We start from the raw sequence: 8,852 nt of genomic DNA on the forward strand, positions 1-8,852 counted from the left end.
TTGATGTAGGTGATTGTGTATTCCTACAGCTACAACCATATAAGCAAATTTCCATCAAGCAAGCTAAGAGGGATAATAAATTATCACCAAAGTATTATGGTCCGTACAAGGTGTTGCAAAAGATTAGTACTATGGCATACAAATTGGAGCTTACTGCAGCTTCTCGATTGCACCCAGTTTTCCATGTTTCATGTTTAAAGAAGGTTATAGGTGACAAGCTCCTAGTTCAAACAATATTGCTAGGACTTGACGAGGAAGGAAAAATTATATTGGAACCAGAAGCAATCACAGAAACAAGAACTTGACAGTTATGAAATCGATCAATTTCGGAGTATCTTATCAAGTGGAAGAACTTATCCATTGAAGATTCAACATGGGAGGATGAGAATTTTATACAGAAGCATCCAGAACTACCGAAGCGTTGAGGACAACACTTTTTTGAAGGATAGGGGCATGTTGGGTCCCTATAATACTATTGATTACCCCATTACTATTGTAGTTGTATCCCTTATTAATATTGTTGTGCCCCTATTGTCCCCATATTGTATTACTGTGCCCCATAGAATTCCTCTATTGTTATTTTTGTGGCTTTATATTATTATTGTTAGGCCGGCTGGGTTATATTGTGACTCCTTCGACTCCTATATATAGAAAGGAGGTTTTGTCATTTGAATCATCCAAGAATTGCTCATTTATGTAATGTAAAGGAGGTTGACCCCTCGAAGAGGCTGAATTCTAAGGCATGGATCTCTCTTTTCTATCTTTTTGTGAGTTGGTTTCATAACAAACTGACATGCATGAGCTATTTATGAGTGAATATTCAGTTAAATTGTGAGGTACTAATGATGCACTGGTACACTACTCCACTACTAGACCTCAACTAGTTCCTCCAACAGTTCTAATCACAACTCCGAAGAACTCAACATGGGCCCCTAAAATTTAGAGATCACTCTACATGACTCTAGATAGACTTTCAACTCGAATTTCCTAAGTCAATTAAGTCAATTTAACTTAATTAACTATTACAAGTTTCTATGAGAATATAATTATGATTAATTCACAATTTAATGCAAGGGAAAATTAAATTGGAATTTCTAAATGTTATTTTTAACATTCCTTGTTGCTATTTTCAACACTCCCTCTCAAGAAGAAATGAATTCAACTCTACCACGATCTGGTACCTTTGGGATGTTTTGCATGCAACACCTCTAGTGTTGTTTCTACTACAATTTTTGAAACTGAAAAAAAAAAAAAAAAAAAAAAACCCAAAGTGAATCAGCATAATGCATCTATCACCAGAGTCTCTGACTGCTACTAGCTCTGCCTTTGTCGACTGAAAACTCTGCGCTTCTGTTGAATTTTCCTATGTTCCATCTGCACTGTTGTCAACTCTGCTCCACGATCCCGAGTATCTGACTACTGCTAGCCTCTGCCTCTATCACCCTGATATCTGATTGCACCAACCACCACTGATCCATCCTGCTACTATGTACTATGGGTTCTCATAGCAAGGTAATGATCCAGGAGACAAAACCTCTCAATGGACCCTGCCCAAATTTCTGCACTCTTGGGACTAAAACTTCATATCGCCCCACCTCTCACCTAGAGGTATGGCTGCATGTGCTCCCTCTGCCCACTTGGCTCGAAATTCCCCCTACTAGGCTTGAGTGGATGCTTGCTCTCGGTCGCCTCTCTGCTTCTCCAATTGTTGCTACTCCACAACTTTCTGAGACTTGTTTCGAGGCTTCTTCTGGGGCTGCATGTGTAGAGGTAATTCATTCTCCCTCTCAACCACCAAATCTCTAACCTTTTCCTTGCTCCTTAAAGATTTGCATGCATCTTGTACCTCAAGTTCATACAGGTTCTTCACTTGCACATTCGCTGTCACAAAATTTTCTAAAAAAAGAGTCGATTTTAAATCAGTGATATCTCTCTCATCTAAACCCTGATTTGATCGACTTTTTTTGAATTTGGGTATTTTTTCTCAAGGAATCTATATCTACTATTTCTTTTTGAAAATTTTCAACAAAAAAATTTAGATCTGCTCTACAAACTCGCCACCCAAAAAAGTTTCTTGCTCCTCAATCTACCAATACCAATGATTGCAACTCATTTTATGTCACTAAACATTAGCTCATGTACTTGCCCACTAGCAGCCTTCTAGCTCCATTAAGTGTTCTGCACATAGGGTCTTCTAGATCAGCTCGGAACCAGAGTTCCATAATTCTTCTCTTTTATGATGTCTTCAACTCCAATACCATGTAGATATTTCTACAAATCGAGCTCTGATACCATGTAGATTTTTACTTGTATATTCAACAACTTATGTGATATGATAAAAAACAAGACAAGAATCTCCTCTACTCTTCATCCAAAACCGAAATTGATCGATGAAAACAATAAGCAGAAAAGGAAGAATATCAATCGCACATAACACAATATATCTCTGGGGAAACCAACTGCTCAAAACTCCAGCTATCTATATTGCATTAACCAGAAGATTTGAGAAGAAAATACAATGCTTGTTCATCTTGAACAATTCCTGCACTAGTACAATCTATCTCTTTGCTTCCTAGGCTAACTCTAGCCAACACTTAGCCAATTTACTAGCCTTCCAAGCCCCTACTTCCTTGCCCTCACAAGCTCCACACAAAAACTTTTGCTTCTGATTCCTTGGTCTCACCGACTCGTGCTCACCAAAAAATTATTAAACTTGTGCCTTAATTCCTCTTTTTAATGTCAATTTCTCTAATTAAGGAATGATTTATTTTAGGCCTTCTTATGATTGCATGCACTATCTGTACAACTCATAAAATTATACAACTGATATTACAGTTTCCTTGAACTCTAATCTCAACTGGGTCTTCCTCTGAACTGACATGCATGATTTATTTATGATTTAATCTTCAGTTAACTGGTGTGGTACTGGTGCATTACTAGACCTCTACTAGTTCCTCCAACAGTTAGAACTAGTTTAACTGATTATAACTTAATTAGACTGAGTTATCTAATTACAACTGCAAAGAACTCAACCTGGGCCCCTAAAATTCATGGATCACTCTACATGACTTTAAATAGACTTCCAACTCGAATTTCCTAAGTAAATTAAGTCAATTTAACTTAATTAACTTTTACAAGTTGCTATGGGAATAGAATTACAATTTAATTCACAATTTATTTGAAGGACAAATTAAATTGGCATTTCTAGATGCTATTTTTAACATTTCTTCTTGCTATTTTCAACAAAAAGCATTCATGATAAAGAGCTTGGAAGCAGTGGCCAAGGAGATTTATTTGAAAATATAAAGGCTTGAATTTCATGGATGCTCCTTTCATGCTCGTTTGCAAATCAATCTAACGATGTAAATTCTAAATTGAAAAATATGTAAGAAAGTTGTGAGTGCTCTTATTTTTTAAAGTTTCTACTATATGAATAGAGGACTGAGAATTTGTCTAGAAATGTAGTGTTGTAGTACTGCGGTGTGGAAATTTTGTTTGCAAAATCTTCTTTCCATGACCTTGTGTAAGAGTTCAGTGTGCTTCAAATTTTTATTTTGAGCTAGCGAAAATCATGGCGCCATGGCTTAAGTATAACTCATAGTTGATGATGAATGATTTGTTTTATGTTTTTCATATTTTCCTTGTTTTTTCTCTCTCCTCATTTCTTGAATGTGAAACCACCAAAACTCTATTTCTCTTCCCATTTTAGTTTCTTGTTTTGTTTCCCATTTCTCGTTTCTCATAACATAACACCCCTCTTATGTTGAAAAACTAAATGAACTCTATGTTTTCATTGGTTCTCCTATGCTTATAATCTTAGTTAGGGAGACTTAAATAGACATGCCAAACATCGGTTTGCAATTGCACAATGTTTTCTTCAAGATTTTACTCAAGCATAAGCTCTAGAACTGATCCCAAGTAGTAAATTGTGATGGTGGTATATTTGAATTATTCTATTTCACATTTACACTACCATTATATCTTGTTCCTTTTGTGTGGAGATGGGGCTTTATTGCATTGAAAGTGTTGGTGTGAAATTAAAATGTAGTACATCAGGTTTAAATCCAGGGGGAAATGATGAAGTAGAGTGGAAATAAAGGAAGAACACTAAGGATTATGTAGACAATAGTGGGTGCTTTTCGTGGTGGAGGTTGCAGATTTGGCCTTGGATGCATACAAGTTTAGTCACCACCACAACAAACCCTTTAACCCTGCACACTACATGCAATTACAAGTGGCCTTAGATCATGATTGATTGAAGAATCATAGACGTTATGCCACTTTGGAAGAATATGAAACCATTATTCAACACATTAATTCCCTTTCTGAATTCTAATCACGTTGATCCAAATTGGTGGACATTATTTGAATTGATGGGGAAGTGTGACGATGCTTGACAAGTTATGAAGTATGTCCATCCTGATTTTGGCATTGAACTCTATGAGAGATCATATTGTGGGTATTGTCAGATTTATACCACATATAATCCAATGAGCAGGTTTAACAATGTTTATGAAACTTTCTTTGATGAATTTGTTTTGGCTCATGTTCTTGGATGGTGGGGAAAAGATATAATGATCCATAACTAGGCACTTATGTGGTCACTCTCTATTAGCTTTGAGATGATGGAGGTCACCTTTAACAATATGATGCCTAATTTTAATGAATATTGGTGGGATACTGTTATTTTGGATATATTGATTGCAACTAGTTTGGTATATGGGCAAGTATGAAAACTGTTTGATATATTGATGGAAAAAACCTATGAATGGGTTGGAATAAGCCTACAATGTAGTGTTATGGGTAAAGTGAAACACACACTATGTTAGTTCACACCTACATATTGGGACAAGGATTATTGGCATCTTCTATCGGGACCTTATTGTTTTAGACAAGTTCTTGGCTTGATCATTGTTATCTTGAATGTGGAGCTAAATGCATTGATCCTCAAGTTTTGTTTATGGATTCCTCCTTAAAATCCCTTAAATGTCCATATATTGATTATATGTTGTCTTGTTGCTTTACCTACCATTTGTGAGTACAACTATATTTTCAAGACAAAATACCAATTAAAAAAAGGTGGGGCCATATTGGGGATTGATAGTATTTGATCTCATGGGGAAGTTGGATACTATGGATCGAGAAGAAGTTATTTATTGGGTATTGAAATTCCAACATGAATGTGGTGGATTCAATGGAAATGTTGGCTATGATCCTCATATTTTATATAGCTTGAGTGTTGTGAAAATATTGGCTCTGCTTGATAAGTTAGATGTTATTGTTGCAGGCCATATATCAACTTATATCATGGGATTATAGCAAGACTCATGGATCTTTTGTAGGCAATAAATGGGGGAATATTGACACCTTGTTTTCATGTTATTTAGTTTTCCTATAAAATTTTCATTGACTTGATAAAATTGATGTCGGAAAGGCCATCAATTATGTAGCAAATTACAAAAATTTTGATGGCATATTTGAGTGCACTCCCGGTGGAGAATCACATGGTAGGAAAAAAATTTGTTGTGTAAGTACCCTTGCAATATCATGTGTACTTATTCATGTGGAGAGGCTTATACTTGGCTAACCAAATTAACAGTGGCCATGAATATTATAGAGTGGGCTTAGAGCGTCCTCATCTTTTTCTATCCATGATATTATTCGGCATGAAAATAAGCATGCTATTGATGGAATTGAAGACATATTTAGCATACTAAAGTGAGTGAAAGCTAACATTTACGAGGAAGTCGGTAGTAAAAAATGCTCATTGGATTTCATGGTCAAGTGGAGATTGATCCGAAAATGCCTCTGCTATAGGAGGTCGATCTCAGAGATAAGGTGATTCTTCTTAGGGTCAATCACAACATTGTGAAGAAAGGTAAAATACTAGATCACCATAGAATCGGTGTGACTTTACCAACCATATACAATATAGTGGAGCAAGGTGAAAGGCCCATTATTATGACTCACATTGGACATCACTATTTATGACTCACATTGGACACCCATATGATAAGAAGACGAAAACTATTTCTACATACCGAGATGAGTTAGTAGATACTGTTGTTACATATTTGCAATAGAAGCTCCACATAAATGGATGGTCTGTACAACACAACTGAGTGAGATACTATTGTTTAATAGGTTCAAGAAATATGATTCTATGATTCATAAATGAAAAAAGAATTGTTGGTGAAGAATGAAGTGTAAAGACATTTGTTATGGATCTTCTGAACATTTTAATAGATGCAACATGACTTTGTTGAAGTTTTGAGGAAGAATTTCTTTTGCATGAGGACATACCAATAAATTGGTGTGGGGAGATGTTGGGATCTCATGTTGTTATCTTTTTCAAAGCCTCATTTTACCTATTGTCGCTTATATCTTACACTCATAACCGCATATTTCCCATGTTATTATGCATTTATACCCCTTTGATTCCAAAACCATTTCACAAGTACATATATGTAAAATTTTCTTATTGTTATTAATTCCTAAGTATATAATGAATTGAAAGAGTTTTAAGTTGATTTTTCTAATGAAAAATCATTTAGTCTAGTTCTTGTACCAACAGTTCACTTCCAATACCCAATCATGTTTGGCATATTTGCACCCTTCTAGAAGAAATTTGGAGACATGGGTTTTTAAGAATGACGTGAAAAGGTAATTATAGGCTAGTCATATAACACCTAAGTCACATGTTTGAAGCTTGATGTAGGAGTGTCATAATAAATTATGTGTTTTTCTAAATCTAAGAAGTGTTTTTTGAGGATTCTAGATTTTGTTGATTTTTAGAAAATACTAGAGAAATAAATTGTTTTTTGAAAAGATATTATGATAGACCCCAAAAACATCAAGGGGAATTTCCCTGCTTTCCTCCAAAATTTGAGGAGATAAGCCACCTTTTGAAAACTCTAGATCTTTCCTTCTCAGGTATAAATAACATTGTAGTCATTTGCCAAAAATCAAGCAAACGTTTTGAAATTTTAATGGAATATAGATTCGAGAGTTTAGAAGTTTTCTTTGTGCCATCGAAGCTCAAACTCTAAAACAATGTTACTGGTCAAAGTTTCCAGGCAGTAAATTTCAGTAACAAATCCATAGGAAATGAGAGTGAATATGAAAAATTTCAAATCACAGATTTTGTTCCCAGTATGGAAAATTGGTTACATGTAGTTTTTTTCCAAAATACCAGACAATTTGAGATATATCCTTGGTTTTTTAATGCCAATCTTCCCAAAATGCACAAATTCGCCGAGATTTATAGATAATTCCTATATTTGAGGAAAATGCCAAATAAACTCCAGGATTGCGAGAGTAACAAATCTCAATCATTTTCAAAGTGTGGAAATGATTTGTTATGATGTACTTTTATTATGGGAATACAATGACCCAAATTTACCTTCAGTGTTATATTTTTTGCTATATTGAATGTATTCTAGGACAAATTTAATATTGGGGGATTGGTTTTTACTCAACCTAATGCTCCTATTGTACAAATATTCAAATGTATAACAATTTGGGGACGTTGATAATTGATTATGTAACATTCTTGGGAAATGGTAGCTTATTAGGAGTTTCATTTGTGGCAGAAAGCCTGTGTGTTGCCTTATTGTAAATAGAGATAATTTTGCATCAAAAAATGTTGTTTGATTCAAAAGTTTTGTTGTATCACTATAGGCTTATTTTATTTCTCATGCGAGTGTTAGTCAGGTTGGGAAGGGCCCCTCAACTCTGGGTAACTTTTTTCCTTTACTTTGTTAATTAGATTATAAGTAGGTTTGATATTTTTGCTTAATATATCCTTAGTTGCAGTACTTTCAATTAATTTAGTATTTCATCTTCAAAATTATTTACTCGTCTTTAATTCCTTGACATTACTTTATATGTGGGTGAAAGCGTGAAGATGGGTTACACTTCTTGGCCAAATGTGACAATGAAATTTCAAGTTTTTCCTCTTTTATTAAATTCCAACCCTCAAAATTCATATAAGCATTGTGAATTTGGTTCAGAGTAAAAAGACAATATGTGGAGAATTATATTTTTTCCTAATGATATTTTTTGCAAAAACTTTTAGTGTCATACAATCTCTCAATGCTTCATTAATGCAATACATGTCCTTGCAAATTTTCGCAAAACTTAAGAGGTATGCATGTGTTCATGTAGCATAACTTAGTATATATTGTGTGTGTGTGTGTGTGTGTGTGTGTGTGTGTGTGTGTGTGTGTGTGTGTGTGTCTATATATATATATATATATATATATATATATATGAGAATGATCTACATAGAGAGAACTAAGTTTTTTCATATTAAAAATTTATTTTTTTAAGAAAAATTATATTTTTTATAATTTTTCGAAGTTGGCGAAGTAATATTTCAATTGCATTTTGGAAACACGTGTTCACGTAAGATTTTTTTCAATTCATTAAATAAATTGAAAAACCAAAAGTACCCTTTTGAAGAGGACTCATAAACAAAGATAGTGGTATTTTTTGAAAATTTTTCTTTGTGTATATTTTATGTTATTGATTTGTTATTCAACCCTTTTGAATTTGTTAAAAAAAGTTTCAAGCATTATGTTTAAAATAAATTAGATAAAAAATATCATATGAATTCAAAAATTTCAAAATCATATGCCATAGGATAGAGGGTTCCTTCCCAAATCCAACATCATCAACTTTGCCACTTAAGGACAATTTTTGCTTGCTATCTGGTAGGGTACAAAATGGTGTTTTAGAAAAATATGCAGAAGAGGAGCTAAATCTCCTTTTTTAGGCCATCAATAGCTTGATAGAGTATTTGAAAATTAATTTTTCTTGATCAAGGGTTTAAGAAACCCTCGTTCGTGCCC

The 8,852-nt window shown here is 34.2% G+C and overlaps 1 pseudogene; it reads left to right on the forward strand.

The window, feature by feature from the left end:
• Positions 1 to 4,373: 4,373 nt before the first annotated feature.
• On the forward strand, positions 4,374 to 5,587 carry LOC149154657 (CDP-diacylglycerol--serine O-phosphatidyltransferase 1 pseudogene; annotated as a pseudogene).
• Positions 5,588 to 8,852: the final 3,265 nt, after the last annotated feature.

Source organism: Pinus tabuliformis, chromosome 9, assembly GCF_031772625.1.
Source record: "Pinus tabuliformis cultivar Carrire ecotype Pingquan chromosome 9, CPIR1, whole genome shotgun sequence".
NCBI classification, from domain to species: Eukaryota; Viridiplantae; Streptophyta; class Pinopsida; order Pinales; family Pinaceae; genus Pinus; species Pinus tabuliformis.